A 23,340-nucleotide genomic window follows, 5' to 3' on the forward strand; every position below is an offset into this window, starting at 1 on the left:
AATCACCCAGACTCAACATGATATTCCCTCGGGCCTTGAGAGAGGCTAGTGTAGAAATTTCAGGGGCCTGGCAGATAGACTTAAAATGTCCTTAGCCACGGGTAATGTGCCAGAGAATTACAGGCTGTGAGCCTGATGTCAATAGTAGGTCAATAGTAGGAGGTTACCCACCGAGTAGATGAAGGAAAGGATGTGGATGTTGTCTACATGGACATTAGTAGGCTTTTGACAAGGTCCCACATGGGAGGTTAGTTCAGAAGGTTCAGACACAAGGCATCCATGGATATAAACTGGATTTGAAATTAACTGAATGGGAGAAAACAGAGATTGGTAGCGGAAGATTGCTTCTCAGACTGGAGGCCTGTGATTAGTGGTATGCCTCAGGGATTGGTGCTAGGACTATTATTTGTTGTCTATATCAATGGCCTGGATGATAATGAAGGAAATTGGATCAGCAAATTTGCAAAGACTCAGGGTGTTGTGGACGATGAGGAAGGCTTTCAAAGCTTTCAAAGGGATCTGGACCAACTGGAAAATGAGTCAGAAAATGAGAGATGGAATTTAATGCAGACAAGTGTGAGGTGTTGCATTTTGGAATGTCAAACTAAGGTACACAGTAAATGGTAGAGCACTGAGGAGTGCAGGGGAACACATAGATCTGGGAATACAGAAAGATAATTCCCTTAAAGTGGTGGCACAGGTAGACAGGATTGTAAAGAATGCTTTTGACATCTTGGCCTTCATAAATCAGAAGTGGGGATGTTATGGTGAGGTTGCATAAGACATTGGTGAGGCCAAATTTGGAGTATTTTAAGCAGTTCTGGTCGCCAAAATATAGGAAGGATATCAGTAAGATTAAGAAAGTGCAGAGAGATTTACTAAGATGTTGCTGGGTCTTCAATTTCAGGGAAAGATTTATCAGGTTAGGACTTCATTCCTTGGATCGTAGAAGAATGAGAGAACTTTACAAAATTATGAGGGATATAGAGTAAATGCGAGTAGGCTCTTTCCACTTAGATTAGTTGAAATAAATACAAGAGAACATGGCTTTAGGGTGAAAGGGGAAAGGTTCAGGGGAACATTAGGGGGAACTTCTTCACTCAGAGAGTGGTGGGAGTGTGGAACGAGCTGCCATCTGATGCAGTAAATGCGGGCTCACTCTTAAATTTTAAGAATAGATACATGGAGGGGAGAGGTCTGGAGGGTTATGGAATGGGAGCAGATCAGTGGGACTAGTGGAATTACGTTACGGCACAGACTAGAAGAGCCAAATGGTCTATTTTCTGTGCTGTAGCATTCCATAGTTCCAGTCACCTTTCTAGCATAGCCTCCAATGTTATTGTTTCCCAACCCTGTACCACCCGTTTCTACCTACAACCCAAGATACACAAACCCAATTGCCCCAGCAGACCCATCGTGTCCACATGCTCCTGCCCTCTGAATTGGTCTCTGCTTAACTCAACTGTTTTTCCCCTCAGGTCCAATCCTTCCTGGGACATTTCATGACCTCCATCACTTCAAAAACTTCCAGTTTCCTGAACTCGAATGCCTCATGTTTACCATGGGCATCCAGTCCTTATACACCTCCATCCTCCATACTGAAGGCCTCAAAGCCATTCATTTCTTTCTGGACAATAGACCCAACCAATCCCTCTCCACAGCTACCTCAACTACACCCTTTCCCACCCTGTCCCCTGTAAGGATTCCATTCCATTCTCTCAATTCCTCTGTCTCCATCACATCTGCACTCAGGACAAGGACTTCCATGCCAGATCATCAGAGATGTCCTCCTTCTTCAAATAACATGGCTTTCCCTCTCCCACTTACCAGCATATCCTCCTTTACCTGCACATCTGCCCTGGCCCCCTCTGCCCCCACACGAAACAAGAACAGGATTTCTCTTGTCCTCACCTACCACCCTACCAGTCTCCACATCCAATACATCCTCCTCCACCATTTCCACCACCTACTACTAGACACATCTTCCCCTCTCCTGCCCTCTCTGCCTTCCAGAGGGGCCACTCCCTCCATGACTCCCTTGTCCATTCCTCCCTCCCCACCATTCATTCTCTTGGCGCCTACCCTTGTGACCGCAGGAGATGCTCCACTTGTGCCAACACCTCCTCCCTCACCACCATTTGGGCCCCCAAACAATCCTTCCATGTGAAAGCAGTGTTTCACATGATCTGCAGGGATCATCTACTGTATCCAGAGCTCCCCTTGTGTTCTCATCACCCTTGAAGAGACTGAATGCAGACTGGGAGATTGCTTTGTTGAGCACCTTGGTTCTGCCTGCACGAATAGCGTGGATCTCCCAGTAGCCACCCATTTCAATTCTCCATCCCATTCCCCTGCTGACATGTTTGTCCATGGTCTCATGCACTGCCACACTGAGATGATCTGTAAACTAGAGGAACAGAACCTCATGATCTGACTGGGCAACTGGATGACATTTATATCAACTTCTCTGGCCTTTGTTAAACCCCCTCCCCCCTTTTTCCCCCTTGGCCTTCCCCTACCTCTGTCTCTCCATTCACACAAACATGATAAATTCTTACCTGGTCCCTTATCAAATCCAATTAACACCTTTTGTTGGTCTGGAATCATCCCCCCCACCCCCCCCTCCCCCCCACCCCCCAATTGTTTGAATTCTGAGACTTTCTGAGATTTCCTGCTTCTGGCTTATTCTTTGAAGGGCTCAGGCCTGAAATGTCGACAATATATCTTTGCCTCCTGAAGACCAGCTGAGTTCCTCCGACATTTAGATATTTTTACTACAATCACAGCATCTGCAGACTTTCGTGTTTCACATAAACCAGAGGTAAAGGTAAACAAGAAGTCTGCAGACTGACAAATTCGAGCAATGCACAAAGAAGGTGTTGGAGGAACTCAACAGGTCAGACAGCATGTTTTCAACCTTGAACATATTTTGTCTATTACATTCCATGGATGCTTCCTGACCCACACATCCTCCAAAACGTTCCTTGTACATTCTGCATCCCCAAACTCTTTAAACCACTGGTTCGTCCGCAGTTGAAATCTTGTAGTCAGTACTGTGTACCGTACTTCAGATAAAAAGATTGAGAGGAATATAAGATTATAGTGTTAAATTTTAAAATAGATCTGAAGATTGAGGCAGATAAAGGTAGCTACAATTATAGCTCTGCACTACTAAATATTTAAATTAAATAATGCATCATTTTCGATGAATGTGCATTCTCGTCAGGAATTCAAATATCCCCCAGAAAAGTGCTTTCCCATAGCCAAATAAGGATAATATTTGATTTTAAGCAAAATATGGCAGTGTGCCGGGGGGTGGGGGGGGTTAAATGATTTGGAGGGTTTTTTAATTCAGCAAGGGATGACCAAGATTTATAGATTGTGATGAAGAAATTAAACAAGAAATTGGCAAGAAATATCTAGAATGAGAATGATTAGATTGTAGAAACCATAAAATATTTAAAATGAAAGGCATTAGTGAAATTAAACATTGTTCTCAAAATAGTAGACAGAAAAATATAATAGGGAATATTGACAATGCTGTCATTTTAATTTTGTAATTTATCGTTATATTAAAATGCAAGAATGAAAATACCAGTAATTTTTTTTTTAAAAACACAGTGAGCATTTTAACGTAATCATTATCAAAAAATAAAAATTGCTGGAGAAATATTTGGGCCTCAAAATCAACAAGTTGCACTGCCAAACTGGTACCTCCTGGGACCTTGTAAAGCAGGAGAGAGTTCATGGTTAATGTAGAGGTTGGTGCAAGGCTATTACATCACCGGCAAACCTGGGTTCCAATCTGCTGATATCTGTATGTTCTTACCATGACCTGCGTGGATCACCTCCCGGGGCTCCGGTTTCCTCCCACCCACCAAAATGTATGGGGTTTGTAGGTTAATTGGTGTATTTGGGTGCACGGACTCGTGGGCCAGAAAGGCCTGTAATCATGCTATAATCTCTAAATTTCAATATCTAAATAGGTAATAGGGTGAATCCTGGAAATTATAGATCAGTGAGTTTACATCAGGAGTGGGCAAACTATTGGAGAGGATTCTTAAGGACAAGATTTATGAACATTTGGAGAAGTGCAGTCTTCTCAGGGATAGTCAGCATGGCTTTGTGAGGGGCAGGTTGTGCCTCTCGAGCAGAATTGAATTTTTTGAGGGCATGACAAAAGAAATTGATAAAGGTTGGCTGTAGATGTGGTGCATATGGATTTTAGTAAGGCTTTTGACAAGGTCCTCCATGGTAGACATTCAGAAAGTCATGAGGCATGGGATCCATGGAATCTTGGCTGTGTGGATCCAAAAGTGCCTTGCTTGCAAAAAGCAAAAGTTAGTAGAGGATGGAGTATACTCCACCTGGAGGTCAGTGACTAGTGGAGCTCTGCAGGGATCTGAAGGAACAGAGGGACATTGGGGTCCAAATCTCTTAAGGGTGCCACGCAGGTGGATAGGGTAGTTAAGAAATCCTATGGTATATTGACTTTTATTGTCAGGGGATTGAGTTCAAGAGCCGTGAGGTCACGTTGCAGCGCTGTGGTGCACTGTTAGCCAGAATCAGACACACACAAAGATAAAGACTGTACAACAGGCTTTAATCCACAAAGACTTCCACAGAGCCAGGTTGCCTGTGGCTGAGTGAGGCCTCGGGAGGCCGGCAGCGCAGGCTTATATCCCGGAGGGTGATTGACACCCGACCGGGTGGGGCTTGATCCCTTCAGGTTGACTGATTGACAGCCGGCCAGGTGTTGTCCTGTCCCCTTACACTCCTGCAGGTACAGAGGTTGCCCCCTGCAGTAGGCCGGTGGTGTACCACCACATTCACCCCCTTCTTTAAAATTGTTCCGGAGGGGAGGGAGGCAGTAACAAGGAATCGCACCCACTATGCACATACAATATTTACAGGTTGAGACAATTCGGCGGCTGCTGGGGTCTCTGTGACCGTTGCAGGACTGGCTCCTAGTCACTGGTCAGAGGGGAAGTTGGGGGGGGGGGTTTGCAGCAGGGGTGTATGTCGCTGGTGTGGTGCCGCGTGGAGGGGTGACCAGGGGAGCCGAGGTCGACGTATGCGGGTCGTATTGGATGGGTGGGGGGGCGGGATCGTCTCCTAAGGTTGAAACGAGCCCCTGGTGGTCAAGGACGCCTTGCGTACCCAATAGCAGCCTGGGGATGGGGATGTATGCCTGGTCAGCATCGTCCTGGGTTGGAGGGTGGCGTGGTGTGGTGGGTACTCCTGCTGGTGCCAGGTCCCTGGTTGAGACGGTGTCCTCCTTCCCACTACCGAACCTAACGTAAACGTAGTTATGGTTTGCATGCAGGAGGAAAATCTGCTCTACCAGGGCTTCGGCCTTGTGTGTCTGTACATGCTTACGCAGAAGCACCGGTCCCGGGGACGTGAGCCATGCTAGGAGTGACATTCCAGTCGCCGACCTCCTGGGGAATGAGAATAGGCGTTTGTGAGGGATCTCGTTGGTAGCAGTGCACAGCAGTGACCGAATGGCATGGAGCGCCTCAGGCAGGGTGTCCTGCCTGTACTTAACAGCCCACCCTTTTGACCTGAGAGCCAGGAGGACAGCCTTCCAAACCACCCCATTCTTGTGTTCCACTTGCCCGTTGCCTCTCGGGTTATAGCTTGTCGTTCGACTGGTCGTGATGCCCCTCGCCGTCAGGTACTGGTGCAGCTCGTCGCTCATGAAACTAGACCCCCCCGATCACTGTGGATGAAGACGGAGTAGCCAAACATGGTGAAAATCTGCCCCAAGGCCCTGATGACGGTGGGCGTGGAGGTGTCCGGACAAGGGATGGCGAAAGTGAAGCGTGATTACTCGTCAACTACCGTGAGGAAGTAGACGTTTTGGTTCGTGGAAGGCAGGGGCCCTTTGAAGTCCATGCCGAGATGCTTGAAAGGCCAAGTAGCCTTTACAAAGTGGGCCGGGGGGGGGGGGGGGGGGGCGGGCGGAAGAAGTGGGGTTTACACTCCGCAAAGACCCGATGGGCCTCGGTCATGTCCCTGACATCGCTGATGGTGTACGGCAGATTTCGGGACTTAACGAAATGGTACAACCGGGTGATGCCCAGATGGCAGAGGGACTCATGGAATGCCTGCAACCTGTCGTCATGCTTAGATGCACAGGTGCGAGAGAGGGCATCAGGGGAGTCGTTAAACTTCCTGGGGGGGTTCTGGATGTTGTAGCTGCAGGTTGCCAGCTCAACTCTCCAGCGCAGGATCTTGTCGTTCTTGATCTTGCTCTTCTGGGTAGTGTTAAACATGAATGCCATGGCCCGCTGGTCTGTGAGGACCGTGAATCTCCTGCCAGCCAGGTAGTGGCACCATTGGCGGACCGCTTTCACAATCGCCTGGGCCTCCTTTTCAATGGCGGAGTGCCCTAGCTCGGAGCATTGGAGGGTCCTGGAGAAGAAGGCAACGGGCCTCCCTCCTTGGTTGAGAGTAGCAGCAAAGGCCACCTCGGAGGCATCACTCTCCACCTGGAAGGGCAAGTCCTCATCCACAGCCTGCATCGTTGCATCCGCGATGTCTTGCCTGATGCGGGTGAAGGCTGCCTGCACCTCAGGTGGGAGGGGAAAAGTTGTGGCTTGGGCCAGTGGGCGGACCTTGTCCGAGAAGCAAGGGACCCACTTTGAGTAATAAGAGGACAGGCCCAGGCACCTGCAGAGGGCCTTTAGCGTGGGGGGGGAGGGGTAACTCCATTAATGGGCGTATCCTTTCCGGATCTGGGCCAACAACTCCATGGGCCACGATGTAACCCAGGATGGCGAGGCGGGTGGTGCTGAACACATACTTCTCCTTGTTGTAAGTGAGGTTCAGCTCCGCGGCCGTCTGGAGGAATTTTTCCAGGTTAGCATCACGGTCCTGCTGGTCACGGCAGTGATGTTATCCAGATATGGGAACGTTGCCTTCAGCTTGTGCCAGTCTACCATGCGATCCATCTCTTGCTGGAAGACGGAGACCCCGTTCGTGATCCCAAAAGGAACCCAGCAGAACTGGTACAGGCGCCCCTCTACCTCAAAGGCAGTGTAGAGCTTGTCATTCAGGTGGATAGGGATTTGGTGATACACCGACTTCAGGTCAATCATGGAGAAAACCCAGTAGCGGACTATCTTATTGACCATGTCGACGATCCTCGGCAGGGGGTAGGCATCCAGCTGGGTGTACCGATTAATGGTCTGGCTGTAACCCTCGACCATCCTCAACTTACTTCCCCCTTTGACCACCAGGACTTGGGCTCTCCAAGGGCTGTTACTGAGCTCTATAACGCCTTCCTCCAGAAGTCGCTGCACCTCCCCCTGGAATTGAAGGCTTCGATGTGCAGGGCTGCTGCTTTCAGGGTTTGGACCATTTCCACAGTCCTGGTTAGGGCATAGATGTTGGCTTCCAGCAGCTTCTGCCGGATGGCCCTCGAGGCATGAAGTCCCCGTCTGCAGCGCAATAGCGCCTACTTCTGGCGGCGATCGGCTTGCAGCCTAGCGCAAGATGTGGAAAGAGTGCCAGTGGGGTGATGCGCAGGGTGGAGAGGCCACAGGTTGGCCGGGGCTGGTAGATTGACGTACTGGGCAATGTGAGTGGAGGTTGGGGCCCCCCGAAGGCAAGGGTGACACTCTGCTGGTGGCACTGGAAATCCAGGCCCAGGAGGAAGTGGTGCGCAGAGTTTGGGCATGACCAGGAGCCTGATCCTGTGTAAGTCTCCCCTCCCACCTTTATATTGACCGAGCAGTGCCCGAGGGTACCAACAGTCTTATCCTTGGCGGCGAGGGCGATCGAGCAGGTGGTGGGGAGGACCTTTAACCTTAGGGAGTGGGCCACGCTTGGCTGAATGAAGCTCTCAGTGCTGCCACTGTCCAACAGGCACTTTGTTACCTGCCCGTTGACTCGCACGTCCATCATTGACCGCCCAAGATCGTGGGGATATCCCTGGTCAGCATGGTGGTGGCCAGGACCGTCTCGGAGTCGGAGTCGTCGCTATCCGGAGGGATGGGGAGCATCAATAGGGCGGCCTGGTCATCGCCCGTGTTGACGACATCAACATCGGTCATGAGGTGCAGCGTGTGGTAGCCGATGGCCTCCGGAGGCATGGGGAGCGTCCGTAGGACAGCCTGGTCATCGCCCAAGTTGACCACGTTGCTGTCGGTCGCTGGGTGCGGCATGTGGCAGCTGATGGCACCTGGAGGTGTGGGGAGCATCGGTAGGGCAGCCTGCTCATCTCCCATGTTGACCACGTCATTCTCAACGTTGTTGGGAGCCCTCCATGTCAGGCATTGCCTGGCCCAAGATGGGGCGGCACGTGGTGGGCCGATGCATGGCTGGCCTCCTTCCCCAGCCATGTCCGCTGCGCCGGGGAAGTGACATCATCATGGCCGGTGGCAGTGACGTCGTTACGTCAGCCAGAAGTGACATGATTCCGTGAGCTGGGAGTTATGTCACTGTGGTTCTCAGTGAGTGGCGCAGGTGGGGGCTGGTGCAGATGCTTGGGGCACACGAGAGTGGCGGGGCCAGATGTTGTGCGGTTGAAGATGGGGAAGGGGGAAGTCATTGCGGGGACAAAGGCGCCACCCGGCACGCGCACGTGGGGGGGTCTGTGGGGGAGGTAGGGAGGTCATAGAGGGCCATTGGGCTGCTGGCAGGTTTAGAGAGGCACACTTTTGGAAAGTGGTCTTTCTTGCCACATCAGGAAAAATACAGGTTTCCAGCTGGGCAGTTTTGGCGTGATAGTCGATCTGACCCACACCAGGACCCACAGTATTTTCAAAGGTGCCGGGCACCTGCCTCAGCGACATTCTCCTCCCCAGCTCAGCCTGGGGCTGCAGCTGCAGTGTGAGAGGGCCATGAGGGAGCCTAGGGGAACCGGGAATTGAAGGCTTCGATGTGCAGGGCTGCTGCTTCCAGGGTTTGGACCTCTTCCACAGTCCTGGTTAGGGCATAGATGTTGTCTTCCAGCAGTTTCTGCCGGATGGCCCTCGAGCGTAGCCCTCGGACGAAGGCGTCCCGGATCAGCTGCTCGACCTCCTCTACACCTACCCCGGGTACAGTCAGACACGGTTGGGCCAACTCTCTCAAGTGTCCCAGGTAAGACTCGGCTATCTCCCCGGGTTGCTGGGCTCGGGTGTTGAGGAGGTACCTTGCACAGGCCGCATTCATGGGGGGCTTGTACAAGTTCTCGAGAGTGTCCATTGCACTCTTGTACGTGGAGCAGCCTTTGGTTACCTGGAAGGCAATGGGGACCCAGCTTTGACCAGAGTAGGACCAACCTCTTCCGATCGGAGTCCAGGATGTTGCCCTCATGTGCCTCGATGATTGCCTCAACCGCGTGCTGCCCAATCTCGAAGTGTGTCTGGGCTTCCGGGTGGCGTGGGTCGACCTCGAGGCTCCCTGCGCACAGGAGTTTTTCCATAGCTGCCGTGCGAAAATTTTGTGAATTAAATTGTGGTGCACTGTTAGCCAGAATCAGACACACACAAAGATAAAGACTGTAGAACAAGCTTTAATCCACAAAGACTTCCACAGAGCCAGGCTGCCTGTGGCTGAGTGAGGCCTCGGGAGGCCGGCAGTGCAGGCTTATATCCCGGAGGGTGATTGACACCCGACCGGGTGGGGCTTGATCCCTTCAGGCTGACTGATTGACAGCCGGCCAGGTGTTGTCCTGTCCCCTTACACTCCTGCAGGTACAGAGGTTTCCCCCTGCAGTAAGCCTCTGGCTATACCACACTTGGAATATTGTCTTGCGTTCTGGTCACTTCATTACAAGAAGGATGTGAAAGCTTTGGAGAGGGTACAGAGGAGATTTGCCAGGATGTTGCCTGGATTGGAGAAGGTGTCTTATGAGGCAAGGTTAGCAGAGCTAGGACTTTTCTCTGGAATGAAGAGGATGAGAGGCCACTTAACAGAAGACTACAAGATTATGAGAGGCAGAGATAGGATGAACAGTCGGTACCTTTTTAACAGTGATAGGAGCAAATACTAGAGGTGTGTAGCAGGTGAGGGAAGGAAAGTTTAGAGGAGATGTCAGGGGTACATTTTTTTCACAGAGAGTGGTGGGTGCCTGGAATGCATTGCCAGGGATAGTGGTGGAGGCTGGAACAACAGGAACATTTAAAAGACTCTTAGACATGCACATGGATGCAAGAAAAATAGAGGGTAATAGGTGTGATGTAGGGAAGGTTTATTTTTGTTCAGAAGGTTTATATACAGTGCCCTCCTTAATATTTGGGACACAGACACATTCTTTTCCTTTATTTCCCCCTGTGCTCCAAAGTTTTACATTTGTAATCAAACAATTCACATGCGATTAAAGTGCACATTCCAGATTTTATTCAAGGTTATTTGTGAACATTTTGGTTTCACCATGGAGAAATTGCAGCACTTTTGTTCCCCCATTTCAGGGCACCACAGAATTAGAGACAAAGCAATGGTACACATATTAAAGTTGTCATGTTTAGTACTTTGTTGCACATCCCTTGCATGCAATGATACCTTGATGAAGGGCTCAAGCCCAAAACATTCGTGTTTCTTTATCTTTATCTTTGCTATATAAAGGACACTCTTTGACCTGCTGAGTTTCTCCAGTACTGTGTTTTTCCTTCAACAATGGAGTCTGGAGACTTTCATGTTTTACCCCTTGCATGTGTTGACTGCTTAAGGTCAGTGATTCATAGACACCATCAAGTGCTGAGTATCTTTTCTCGTGATGCTCTGCCAGACCTCTTCTGCAGCCATCTTCAGCTCCTGCTTGTTTCTGAGGCTTGTCCCCTTAAGTTTTCTCTTCAGCGTATGGAAGGCACGCTCAATTGGATTTAGATCGGGTGACTGACTTGGCCATTCAAGAATTTTCCAGTCTTAGCTTTGAAAATCTTTGTTGCTTTAGCAGTACGTTTGGGGTCATTGTCCTGCTGTAGGAGGAAGCTCCATCCAATAAGTTTGGAGGCATTTGCTCAAATGTGAGCAGATGTTTCTATACACCTCAGAATTTATCACCAGTTACATCATCAATGAAGGTCAGTGCATCAGTACCTGTGGCAACCACACATGCCCAGACCACAACACCCCCCCCCCCCCATCACAGATGAGGTGGTATGTTTTGGATCTTGGGCAGTTCCTTTACGCCTCCATTCTTGGCTCTTGCCATCACTCTGATACAGGTTCATCTTGGTCTCATTTGTCCACAAGACCTTTTTCCAGAATTCTGCAGGCTTTTTAAATACTTCATGGCAAACTGTAATCTCGACATCCTGTTTCTATGGCTAACGAGTGGTTTGTATCTTGCAGTTTGTCCTCTGTATTTCTGTTCATGAAGTCTTCTGTGGACAGTAGTCATTGACACATCCACACAAAGTTCTGAAATTTCTATATGGTCAAACCAAAATGTATACAAATAACCTTGAATAAAATCTGGAACGTGCACTTTAATCACATGTGAATTGTTTGATTACAAATTTAAAACTGTAGAGTACAGGGGCAAATAAAAGGAAAAATGTGTCTTTGTCCCAAACATTATGGATGTGGCACTGTAAATCAGCACAATGTTGTGGGCCGAAGGGCCTGTACCGTGATGTAACGTTCTATGTTCTAAAATTTAGAATGTGAATATGGGGGGATTAGTTCTGACTGTTGTGAATTCCTTGGGTTCTGCTATCACCTTCATACATCTAAATTTTAAGTTGAAGTTTATTTGTCTCATTATTTCTGGTGCAGTGAAAAGGTTCTTCTGTGAGCAGTTAAATGGATCAACCCTGACATTTATACACAGCTGTGAAAAGTAAAACAGCAAAATTACAAAGTATGGAGTTACAATGAAAGAAGAGCGTTTCGTGCAGCGTGAGAGCATTGCTATAGGTTCACACAGTGCAGAAACAGGCCCTTCAGTCCATCTTTCCCAAACCATCCAAAATTTCCCAGCCACGCCCATCCCACCTGCTTGCAATTTCCCCTTATCCCTTTAAATTGAAGACTGCTTCATCAGATTTTAGGGAAAGACAGTGGTCAAACCAAAAAGGTTTATTTCTGAAATGTCTTTGCATGACTAGCAGAGTGTTGCAGGCCCAGATTCTTGGCTGGGGAATGAGAGATATTGGGATAAGACATGCAAATGACTTTGATGCAGATGCTTGAGAGATATTTGGATGACTTCAATTTCCAATATTTGTCTGTTTTCATGCAGCAGTTACTACAACAGAATGAGGGATTTCAGTTATATTCTGAGGTTGGAGGATTATAGGGATTATATTGTTGGAGGTTGGAGGATTATTCTGTTTGGAACATGGCTTCAATACGATGAAAAGTGTTGATTATAAAAGGTGAAATAGAAGTCTTTTCTCTGGGACTGCTTCACATGGAGGGGAGAGGATTGGAGGGGTATGGACCAGGGGCTGGTCAGTGGGACTAGGAGGGTGGGGATTTGTTCCAGCATGGACTAGTAGGGCCAAACTGGCCTGTTCTGTGCTGTATATGGTTATATCGTTATATTTACTTGGACATAATGAGAAGATTTGGAAGTGAGTTGCTCAGGAAGATGATAGTATTTGGGGTCTTCAGCAGAACAGAGTTGAATCTGTAAATCATTTTCAAAGGGTGTTAGTCAGTTAACAGGGAGATCAGGATCTGGCCAGAGGAAGCCACAGACCTGCTGCAGGACTGCTCTGAAACTGGATTCAGGGAGACGGCCACTTATGACCACATCAACATTGATGAGTATACAGGCTCAGTGACTAGCGACATAGGCAAGTGCATTAAGGGTGTAAGAGCCAGGACAAATTGAAAATCGTGGCTGGATGCAGACATTCATGCATTATTCTGAGATTGTGGCACTGCCTTCAGGTCAGGTGACAAGAAGGCATTAAGATCAGCAATAGCTGAATTCTCCTGTGTAATCAGGAAGGCAAAGAGTGGGTATGTACAGAGAATGTGTGTGACACCAGCAATATAAGGTGCATGTGGCAGCGCCCAGTCCTTGCTGGTGACGAGGATGTCGTCAAAATAAATAAAGATGAAATCCAAGTCCCTGCCCACAGAGTCCATGAGGCGCTGGAAGGTCTGAGCGGCATTCTTGAGCCAAGACAGCATGCGCAGGAATTCGAACAAGCCAAAGGGGGTGATGATGGCCATCTTGGGTATGTCCTCAGGGTGCACCGGGATCTGGTGATATCTGCGCACCAGGTCAACCTTGGAGAAGACCCTCGCACCGTGCAGGTTGGCCGTAAAGTCCTGGATGTGAGGGATGGGGTAACAATCAGGAACAGTTGCCTCATTGAGCCGTCAATAGTCTCCGCAGTGACACCAGCCACCGGAGCCTTTTGGGACCAGGTGGAGCAGCGAGGCTCATGGGCTGTCGGACCGCCAAATGATCTCCAGCTTCAACAGGTGTGAAAACTCCTCCTTCGCTACCTAGAGCTTGTCACGCAGGAGCCAGCGTGCCTTGGTGTGAACTGGCGGGACTTGGGTGGGGATGTGGCGTGGCGAGGCAGTGGAGAACTGTGGCTTGAGGAGTGTCGGGAACTCATCCAGGATCTGCTGGAACTCATTTCTGGGTGTGCTGATTGTGGCCATCTGTGGTTGCTTTGAGCGGGAGGCGTCGAGGCAAATGGCCTGGAAGGTATGGGCATCCACCAGGTGCCTACCTCGAATGTCCACCAGAAGCCCGTGTGCGAGGAGGAAGTCTGCACCCAGGATGGCAGTCAGGAGGGACGAGATGGTGAACCTCCATGTGAAATTCTGTTGGCCAATCTGGAAGTGGACTGTCTTGTCTCCATACATCCGGATTGCCATTGCGTTGGACACACGGAGGGGAGGTCCACCAGGTCGGTTCCTGGATTCGACGGCCGTGGCTGGGATGACGATGATCTGGGCTCCAGTGTCAACAAGTAACCGCCGGCCGCTGACTGAGCCCCGCAGGTAGAGAAGGCTGTGTCTTTGGCCAGCTGCCACAGCCATTAACAGTGGCCAGCCTGGTCATTTCCCTGGAACGAGCAGGGCTGACAATACTTCCGAGCCTTGGCTCCCCAGTGCTGGTGGTAGAAGCAGAGGCCTGAAGTGGATCCTGTGGCCTTGGTTATGCTCTTGGGGGCCCCTGCAGGGGCCGGGTGCTCTACCGCAGCGCTAGGGGCAGGTTTGGCATTGTCGTGCCCATGCCTCATGACCTACTGGACCACTGAGCCTTCCAAGAATCATGAGAACCATAGCTCGTGGGCCTTCTGGGTGATCTTCCTCGGGTCATTGAAGCTCTCCTGAACCAGCAGCAGGTGGATGTCCCCGGGCATACGTTCGAGGAAGATGCACTCGAAAAGTGGGCAGTTGGTATGCTCACCCATGAGCGCGAGCATCTCATCCATCAGTTCCATCGGGGACCTGTCCCCCAGGGCATTGAGGTGCAGCACCCGAGTGGCCCGCTGGTGTCTGGATAGTCTGAGGGACCCGGTAAGCATTCGCTTGTTGGTCTCATACGTTTCCTTGGCAGGTGGGTGCTGAACAAGGTGCAGCACTCATCTGGTGGTGGCCTGGTCCAGGGCAGCGACCACATGGTAGAATTTGGTCATGTTGGACGAAATCCGGCGGAGGTGAAACTAGGCCTCCGCGTGGCTAAACCAGGTCTCCAGCTCCTGAACCCAGAATTCAGGCAGTTTTACGGCTATAGCGCTGATCCCAGGCTCGCTCATGATGGGTTCAAAGACATTTGAACCAATCGGGGTCACCAATTGTAGCGGCGGCTACACTGCTCCTGCAATAACACACACAACCAGACGGGTTGAGCTCAGTGAGCAGACTAGATTATTGCAGGCTGCTGTGGTGCACTTATACTCCCAGTCCAGACCTGGCTGAGAACCGCGCTGGAAGGCACTGACGTCACCTAGGCGTCACGTGGTCCCCCAGCGCGGGTTTCTGAGCCCCGTGCTGGAAGGAAGGGAAACACCCGAGAGCGCCATTTTGACTGGCTGCCCCGCCACATGGCTTACAAGTGGGGCCGGTTCGCCTGCCTTGTGGTGAGCCGCCACAACACAATATATTAAACTTTTTCTCACAAACACAACAAACAAATACAAAAACAGAACAGTCCCTCCCTCCCCCTTCCATACAAACAGATCTGATCGCCATCAGAGTTTACATATATTTTATAGAGCACAGTTGGGGAAACAACATTTTTATACATATAGTATTTACTTTTATACTCTTTTTTGTTCCTTTTTATTACTGTATCTGGGCCCCTATGTGGTCCAGGTGTGGCTGCCAGTCCTTTACAAAAGTGTTATATTTATTCTTTAAGTTATATGAGATTTTTTTTTCCCCATCATTTCCCCAGTCCATCGTGCTATAAGTAGAGGGGAGTTGAGCTTCCAAGTGATCGCAATACATTTTTTTTGCTACCGCCAGTGCTCTTTTTATAACTGAGATTTGATATTTGGTCAATTTGTCGCTTAATTCCATGAAATTACCTAATTAAACATTGCTACGGGTCGCCCGTGAAGGCCACTCCTGGTTAATTATTCTGCAATTTCTTGCCAAAATGGTCTCACTTTCATGCGCGACCGCATGGCTTGTAGAAAAGTTCCTGTCTCAGTCCCACATCTGAAACGCATCTCTGAAATTCCAGCTTTTGACCTGTGCAATAATTGGTGTAAAAAATTATGCTGGACCAATCTATATCTTGTATTTATAATTGACGTCATGCTGTCCTTACACCAATCTGACCAGCTTCTTTCTGACATCACCACTCCTATCTTTCCCTTGATCTCTGTAATCCTGATTTTGCACTTTCGCTCTGGAGAGCACAGTACATTTCTGTTATAAATTTGGGTGTATTCCCCATCTAGACCATTAAATGCACAAATTTGTTGTTAATCCCCTCTTGGCTCAGTGTGGGCAACTTGCTTGCTTGCTTCTACTTCTCAATGAACAAAGAAGAACATGTTCAGAATAACAGATAGTACTGATAATACATGTTTAGGAAGGAAGCCTGTATCATGGATGAATTCCAGCACAGATAAAAAGCAACTAAATGCTTTAAACCTCAAACTAGCTCACGTTAAAGCAAACCCTGCCATTAATTTCCTGATAATAGATTAGAAGTAACTATTCACATCTGCGTTAGACTTTTGAAACTGCCAATGCTCTTGTTGCAATTTCATATTAGGTATTAATGTTACCAACACAGTTTTTTTAATTGAATCTTGAGATCTTTAAAAGTTTATAAAAACATTTTTCACAAGTTAAAAAATGATCCTAGTCATAGACAGTTTTACTCATGGTTAATGGTCGTGTCTTTGGTTTAGCTGGTGCGTTTTTCTTTCAGGAACATTGGCTGTTGATAACTTAGAGCTTCAACATGTTAGCACTATCCAAGTGTTCATGTTCTGGATTAAATCAGGGAGATTAAGAATTATCCAAAAAAAATCAAAAGAGAACAACAAATAGGTGCTTTGCCAAACTGCATCAAACACAGCTACAGGATTTCAGTGAATCTTCAAATTGAACAGATCATTATCTCCAATTTCTGTTCAGACATTAAAAAAAACCCTTTAAAGTTGCCTGTCACATTTATGCTGAAACATCTCCAGACATAACCTGGAAAATATGACTAATATGTAAACAAGATATGAAATGTGCCTGCGAACACTACTTACTATGCTTGTTCCCCATTTATCTTCTCATTGCATCTTAAAACAATAAAATATTTCCTCTGCTCTTAAAATGAAGTATGTATAAAATCATTCCTTTTAACATTCTGAGATCTGAAGTCTGAGGCCCAGGGTTTTGTAAAAGCCTCAGAAAACATGGCAGATGAAAATACCTGTTTGCCTACTCCAATGGTTGTGCAGGGGTCATTAGTTTGGGGAAGGAATGGAGGAAGAAAAATAATGACTACCATTTTTTAAAAAATAGCTGGCCCCCATTTTTTCCTGCACTTAGTTGATAAATACAAGGATAAACAGCTTCTCTATTCTACTCACATTTCATAGTGTTACCTGAGGCCCAAAATATTTCTGAACATGGATGCAATTTAAAGCTTATTTTTAATATCAGCCCATTAGAAAAGGAAGATATCTGGACTCACTGAGTTGGATTGTTGAAGAAGCAATGGTACCAATGCTTGAATTTTAAAAGGAATATAACTTTACAAATGTTCATGGATTATGTCCTCATAAAGCTTGTTGAGCTTTTCAGTTCTGGACCGTGGTGTATTCGTCACATTTAAGAATCAGTGTGTATCTAATGGTATGGCTCCGAATACAGTGTTGTACCCAGGAAATCCTCTTTCCTGCATTCACTAGAAGATGCTCTATTAATAGGAAACAACAAATCACTTACAGGGACCCAGCAGGTCAGACAGCTTCCATGAGGAGAAATGGACAGTCAATGTTTTAACATAGAACATTACAGCACAGTACTGGGCCTTTGGCTCTTAATGTTGTACTGACCAATATGCACCTGAAAAAAACCCAGATTCTCCCTTCCTTGTAACCCTCTATTTTTCTTTCATCCATGTGCCCGTCTAAGAGTCTTTTAAATGCCCCTATTGTTCCAGCCTCCACCACCACTCCTGGCAATGCATTGCAGGCACCCAGAACTCTTTGTAAAAAACACCCCTGATATCTCCCCTAAACCTTCTGCATATCACTTTGTATGGATGTTCTCTGGTGTTTGTTGCTCCTGCCCTGGGGAAAAGGCATTGGTGTCCACCCTATCTATGCCTCTTATAATCTTGTAGATCGCTATTCTCATCCTTCTATGCTCCAAAGAGAAAAGCCCCAGCTCTGGCAGCCTTGCCTCATAAGACATATTTTCCAATCCAGGCAACATCCTGATAAATCTCCTCTGCACCCTCTCCATAGCTTCCCCATGACCCATACTCCCTGTAATGAGGTGACTAGAACTGAACACAATATTCTAAGTGTGGTCTCACCAGAGATTTATAGAGCTGCAGCATCATCTCATGACTCCTGAACTTCCGACTAATGAAGGCCAGCACACCATAGGCCTTCTTAACTATCCTATCCAGCTGTGCGACAACCTTGAGAGATGTATGGATTTGGACCCCAAGGTCCCTCTGTTCTTTCACAGTAGTTTTGTGTTGGAACCCTTTATTAGTCTCTATAAAAAGTCCCAACCCAAAATGTTGACTATTTTACCCACGGATGTTCCCTGACCTATCGGAGTCCCTCCAGATTTTCGGTGTTGGCTCAAGATTCCAGCATCTGCATTTTCGGTGTTTCTCTGCTGGCTTTACTTTAAAGTTCTACCTCCTTTATTTGCATAAAGCTGCAGCCACACAAAAGGAAACCCCATACGCCAAGTTGGTATTATGTTGGGGTTGAGAGATTGGGGGAGCAGGGAAACATTGAAGGAAAGAGCGAACAGGGCTCTCCAATCAGAGCAATAACAGAGGCAGGCAGTGCATTCATCCAGGACAGGAATGAGGAGACCCAGAGAGGACACCTCAATGATTTCAAATGTACCTTTGCAGGTAAGGACATTACAGAGACCATGTTCAAGTTCATGTTTACATGCATTATCATCTGACTGAACATGTACAATCTGACAAAATGGTGCTCACACAGTGCATAATAATCACATATGTACATAAAGATATCATTTTAAAAAAATGTCTAAATATTTTGGGACGATTTATTCAGTTACAGGATACCGATCATTAATCTCACCATCTGCAGGAAAAAAATTATTTCCCAGCCTGTCATTAATAAATATCATAATAGATGGAAATATTTAACCAATTGTATGTAAATACCTGTTATCGAATTAGATTCTTCACTATCTAAAGATGTGAATAGGTATATATTGGGTATTTTTAGGAACAGGCCTGCATCAGGTGGAATTACTCAGTACTTTGTTCTGCCCAGACCCTGGTGTTTGGTTAAGAGGTGTGCCTTCATTAACAGAAAGAAACATGAAAGTCTGCAGATTTGTCGTAAAAACGCACAGAAATGCTGGAGGAGCTCAGCCAGTCACACAGCATTCGTAAGAGGACTCCTCTACATCGGAGGGACTGGGCACAGACTGGGAGATCATTTCGTTAAGCACCTCGGCTCTGTCCACTGCAATAGCGTGGATCTCCCAGTGGCCACCCATTTCAATTCCCCATCCCATTCTCCTTGCCGGCACGTCTGTCCATTGTCTTGCACACTACCAGGCTGAGACCACCCACAAAATGGAGGAACAACACCTCATCTTTCCTCTGGGCTCCCTCCAACCAGATGGCATTAATGTTAACCTCCAATTTCTGTTAATCCCCCCCCCCCCCCCGCCACTGTCCTCTTCCCCCGTCACCTTTCCCTCAATTCTTTCTCTCTCTCTTTTCTTTCACAATTAATTCTCACTTTTCCTCTTATAATATCTTATTAACACCTTTTAGCTGTTGGTCCGGACTCCTCCCCCTTGCCATTCTTCAGTCTTTATTCTGACGTTTATTTCTTGAAGAAGGGCTCAGGCCCAAAATATCTGTAATATATCCATATCTGTAGGTAGTGAGGGTAGGCTGAGTGAGAAGTCAGAGGAAATGGGGGAAATTTTAAATGATTTCTTTGCCTCGGTATTCACTGTGGAAAAAAATATTGAACCAGTTGAGGTAAAGAAAAATAGTGGGGAGGTAATGAAGCATATAAGGATAACCGAGGAGGTAGTGATGGCTGTGTTGAAAAAGATAAAGGTGGATAAATCTCCGGAACCGGACAAAATATTCCCAAGGACACTCAGGGAGGCTAGTGGACAGATAGTGGGGCCATTAACAGAGATATTTAGGATGTCACTGGCCACGGGGGTAGTGCCAAAGGATTGGAGGGTGGCGCATGTGGTTCTGCTGTTTAATAAAGGGTCTAAATGTAAACAGAATTATAGGCCCGTGAGTCTGACGTCTGTGGTGGGCAAGTTGATGGAAAGTGTTCTGAGGGATGGTATTTACAAATATTTGGAGGTACAAGGATTGATAGGGAGTAATCAGCATGGTTTTGTCAGGGGTAGATCAGGCTTGACAAACCTGATTGAGTTTTTCGAGGGGGTTACAAAAAAGGTTGTTGAAGGGAAAGCTGTAGATGTTGTCTATTTCGACTTTAGTAAAGCTTTTGACAAAGTTCCCCACAGGAGGTTAGGAAAAAAGGTGGAGGCATTAGGTATAAATAAGGAGGTAGTGAAATGGATTCAGCAATGGTTGGATGGGATGTGTCAGAGAGTAGTGGTAGAAAATTGTTTGTCCAATTGGAGGCCAGTGACTAGTGGAGTTCCTCAGGGAACGGTCCTCGGTCCATTATTGTTTGTTATATATATTAACGATCTGGGAGTAGGGGTGGAGAATTGGATCAGCAAGTTTGCAGATGATACAAAGATTGGTGGTGTTGTGGACAGTGAGGAAGATTACCGTAAATTAAAAGGTGATTTAGGAAGGCTGGAGGTGTGGGCTGAGAAATGGCTGATGGAATTTAATACAGATAAGTGTGAGGTGTTACATTTTGGAAAGGCAAATCTAAATAGGTCATATGCATTAAATGGTAGGCTATTGAGATGTGCAGAGCAACAAAGGGATTTAGGAGTGATGGTAAATAGTACCCTCAAGGCTGATACTCAGGTAGATGGTGTGGTGAAGAAGGCATTTGGAATGTTGGCCTTCATAAATCGGAGTATTAAATTCAAGAGTAGGGAGGTTATGATGAAATTGTACAAGGCATTGGTGAGGCCAAATTTGTACAGTTTTGGTCACCAAATTATAGGAAAGATATAAACAAAATAGAGAGAGTGCAGAGAAGGTTCACGAGAACTTTGACAGGATTTCAAGGTTTGAGTTACAGGGAAAGGTTGTGCAGACTAGGGCTTTTTTCTCTGGAGCGTAGAAGATTGAGGGGGGACTTGATAGAAGTGTTTAAGATTTTAAAAGGGACAGACAGAGTAAATGTGGATAGGCTTTTTCAATTAAGAGTGGGGGAGATTCAAACTAGAGGGCATGGTTTAAGATTGAAGGGGGAAAATTATAAGGGGAACATGAGGGGAAATTTCTTTACACAAAGGGTGGTGGGGATGTGGAATGAGCTTCCGACAGACGTGGTCGAGGCGGGATCATTGGTTACATTTAAGGAAAGACTGGATAGTTACATGGATAGGAGAGGACTGGAGGGGTATGGACTGGGTGCTGGTCAGTGGGACTAGGAGGGTGGGAATTTGTTACGGCATGGACTAGTAGGGCCGAACTGGCCTGTTCTGTGCTGTAAGTGGTTATATGGTTATATGGTTATATCCTTACCTCTTATGGACACTACGAGACTGGCTGAGCTCCTCCAGCATTTCATTAATGCCACATCTATTTATGCCCTCTGCCTCTGAACATTCACTCATGCAACTTGCAACGCAAAGGTACCTCCATGTATAAACTTACCGATTTCCTCCCGGAGGGTGATTAACTGGGGCTTATTTTGACGGCTGCCATTGTGTGTCCATTGAGAATGAAGTGTAAAGACTTTCTGTTCGATAAACAGTGTTACCCACAAATTTACAGTGACCATAATGGTTTGCTTGTGCCTGTGGATTAGGAAGCAAAGAGAAATTCATTTTTGTGAATTCACTACTTTGTTAGGTTATTTTGTTTTAAATCTGTTTCTAATGTGCGATCAATTAACTTTTGAAAATCATTGATTCCAATGGTACTATTAAAATGACCCATGGTGTTGATATGAGGCAAAGGTCTTCCTTCAGCCAAAGCGGTCAGGGCTTCTGACAGCAGGGATAGCAGGACAAACACACCACACCAGCCAAGGGATGCCCACCTTCCCCCAAGGATGCTGAGGTCCTCACATCCGGATCAGAGGAAGTGATTTTGGTGCAGTGGTTTGGTCTCAACACGGTCCATTGGCAGGTACAGATTAACAGGGAACTACAAGGGAGACAATGATGAGGAGAGCCTTTCAGTCAGTCAGCACCTCTTCCATCATAGCCACCAACACTAAGCTTTCTCATCTCTTTAGTCCATTTGCTGTCTTATTATCCTCCAATATATGTTCACAATGAACTCAAGAACAAATCCTACTACTGGGAAAATACTAACAAAAACAATACCCCTGGTGTAGAAACAGTTAATGAGATAGACTTTGCAATGTAAGTGCTGGTTGTGGACGAGGAACATCCGTTTCTCAAGAGAAAGGATAAGCAGGGAAATCAAATGCAGAAAACACAGGGAACATTTAGGTGTGATTCCGACGTATCCCAGCAGATGGTAACTTAGCGCCATTGGCTCCCCAGACAAGGATGTACATCAAATGTTCAACCCATTGGTTCCTCTCATGCTGAGCAGGTAAACTGTTGCAATTACGTGTCATCAGGAAGGTCAAATCACTGGGTTTCCCCGTGCACAGCAATTGCTTTCCTAATGGAGGTTCCTGCCTTGAGTGTCTGGATTGATGATAAAAATTGATTTCTTCTGAGATGCTTGAATGTTCTTCAACAACCATTGATGACAAAATAAAGGTTTGTAATTGTGAGGGCAAGGTCCAGATTCTGCAGCAAGCAATTTACTGCATTCGAGTTGAGACAGGAGTCACACTGAGGAATGGTTATCCTGCAGCAAGAAAGTAAATGTGTGCAAAGGAACAGAAGAAAATGTAACCCGATTACAATAGAAACCGATTTGGGGATTCCAAACCAGGATCGGAGGGCTTCAGCTATAGGAAGAGGTGGGATAGGCTAGTTTGTTTTCCCTGGAGTGAGAGAGGCTGAGGGGTAACAACAGAATTATAATAAATCATGAGGTGCACAGAGAGAGGAAATAGCCAGAACCTTTTTGCCCTGGTAGGGGTGTCGAAAACAAGTGGGCATAGGTTTAAAGTGAGAGGTATCGTTTAAAATAATTGGGAAAGGTTTAAGTTAAGAAGGAACTGTAAGCTGCTAAAGAAGGTGGTGGAAACAGTAATAATCACAAAGTTTCAGGGGCATTTAGACAGATAAATGACCAAGGCATTGGAGAATATAGACCTTTAGTATCGATGGGTACAACTGTTGTCATGGACATGATGTGCTGAGGAAACTACACCCATGCTGTAGGACCCATCAAATATCTCCAAGACAGAGGTAGATAGATTTAAGGATAGAAGTAAGGGTTACAGGGTATGGGTGGGTTAAGTGGATCTGAGACCACAGCAGGATCAGCCATGGCAGTACTGGCTCGATGGGCCAGATGTGCGACCCCTGCTCCTATTTTTTATGTTCTTATGATTCCTTGACCCCCATGACTCCAATGACAAGTAACAGAAGGCACAGCTGTGCCTCTGACATGTAATTCAAGTCACCAAACTGACGGCAGGTAAGGCATGATGTGTGATTCAGCTTCCTCCATTGGCA

General features: G+C 47.0%; 1 long non-coding RNA gene across 1 annotated transcript; it reads right to left on the minus strand.

Annotated features, from left to right (window-relative positions):
* Nucleotides 1-4,586: 4,586 nt before the first annotated feature.
* On the minus strand, nucleotides 4,587-21,524 carry LOC138737587 (uncharacterized). The gene is made up of 2 exons (XR_011341033.1): nucleotides 21,386-21,524; nucleotides 4,587-5,441 (listed from the first exon to the last, which is right to left on the minus strand). It is a non-coding gene; the product is annotated as an uncharacterized lncRNA (long non-coding RNA).
* Between the last annotated feature and the right edge of the window lie 1,816 nt (nucleotides 21,525-23,340).

Source organism: Narcine bancroftii, chromosome 6 (assembly GCF_036971445.1).
Source record: "Narcine bancroftii isolate sNarBan1 chromosome 6, sNarBan1.hap1, whole genome shotgun sequence".
In the NCBI taxonomy this organism is placed as follows: domain Eukaryota; kingdom Metazoa; phylum Chordata; class Chondrichthyes; order Torpediniformes; family Narcinidae; genus Narcine; species Narcine bancroftii.